We start from the raw sequence: 1,371 nt of genomic DNA, 5'->3' as shown, positions 1-1,371 counted from the left end.
TATAAATTTTTTAATCTTATCCTTTTGACCCTAATAGTGATTTTTCTTAATTTCTTAATGTATTTAATGAAACTAGAGCCGCGCATTTAGAAAAAAAAAAGCTAATATATTTAACTAAACTTTAAAAAAAGCAAAGCCAAAAAATACTTTAGTTTTGTAATTTAATCTTTATTATCCATATTACGACAAAGCAAAAACTTTCATACACCCAATAACTATACATGGGCTGCCTAGTTAATTCATCACAATGCTATGGCTTACATAAGACACAAAAAGATTAATTTCTATATAGAAAAATCCAATAAAAAGGCACTAGATCATGCGACAAGATCTAAGCAGTGCCATAATTTACATTTAAAGGCCAGAAGATAAGTGAAAAGAATAGCTAATTTGTTTCCATCTTGCAATGGGTGATTTATTTTAATGAAAGCAACTGATATTTTCTTCTTTTTTAAACCAAAATTATAACATATATTGGCACCTTCAATCATTTTTTAAACTAACCCAAAGGTTACTAGGATTAAAGCATACATTACTTTTGGCACTGAAAAGACTTTAACTGCTAGACCAATCAAACAGATTTAAAAAAATCATGTTAACAAGACCCTGATCATTATTTGAACAGGAGGAAAAAGTAGCTCACTTATGTTTTATAGAAAATGCATATAGATTTATTTAACATTAACCATATTAAGGCCTCTTATATTAGGATGTATGGAAGTTTCCCTTTGAAATGCCTCAAGTGTATTTTTGATCCTATGAAGAACATTTCTTTTGTTTTTGAGTTCAAATTGTTCAAAGACTTCATTTTAAGACAAAAGATCCATTGTTTTGATAAAAATGCCTACCAAATGACTCTATACGATTTCACTTTCTGTTTTTTCCTTCATGCATGATACTCTCTTTATATGATTCTGGTAAAATCACTAAAAATTAATGTGATCAACTTGCAGTATATTTTAAACTTTAATCTTTTTAAGTTTCGCATGATTTTTTAAAAAGATTTTACCGTTGCATTGTAGGGTGCTTTAAAGTAAGTGCTCTTATAGGCAAGTCAATGATCATTCTATGGCTATATGTCCTTGCTTTTTTTATTTCTAAAATTGTATAAGAATAGATAGAAAGTTAGCTTTGAAAAGAGAGGTAGCTTAAAAAAACCATATCTTTGCAATGTTAAATTTCATTTCCTAACATATTCCTTATCCATTTTATAAATATGCATTAAATGTTTTAAAGAAGATTCCTCATATCAGATTAAAATAGTGCCTATACTCAAATCCCAAGTTTACTTTATTTGTATGCACTCTGCTCTCACAACAGATAATTGTCTTAAGACATTTTATCATGTAACAATTAAACTTTGGTCACAAG

The sequence above is a fragment of the Lygodium microphyllum genome, chromosome 9 (genome assembly GCF_053477565.2).
Source record: "Lygodium microphyllum isolate KBCC chromosome 9, Lygodium_microphyllum_v1.1.10, whole genome shotgun sequence".
Classification (NCBI taxonomy): domain Eukaryota; kingdom Viridiplantae; phylum Streptophyta; class Polypodiopsida; order Schizaeales; family Lygodiaceae; genus Lygodium; species Lygodium microphyllum.
The sequence above is the reverse complement of the archived record's forward strand: the minus strand, read 5'-3'. Positions refer to the sequence as shown.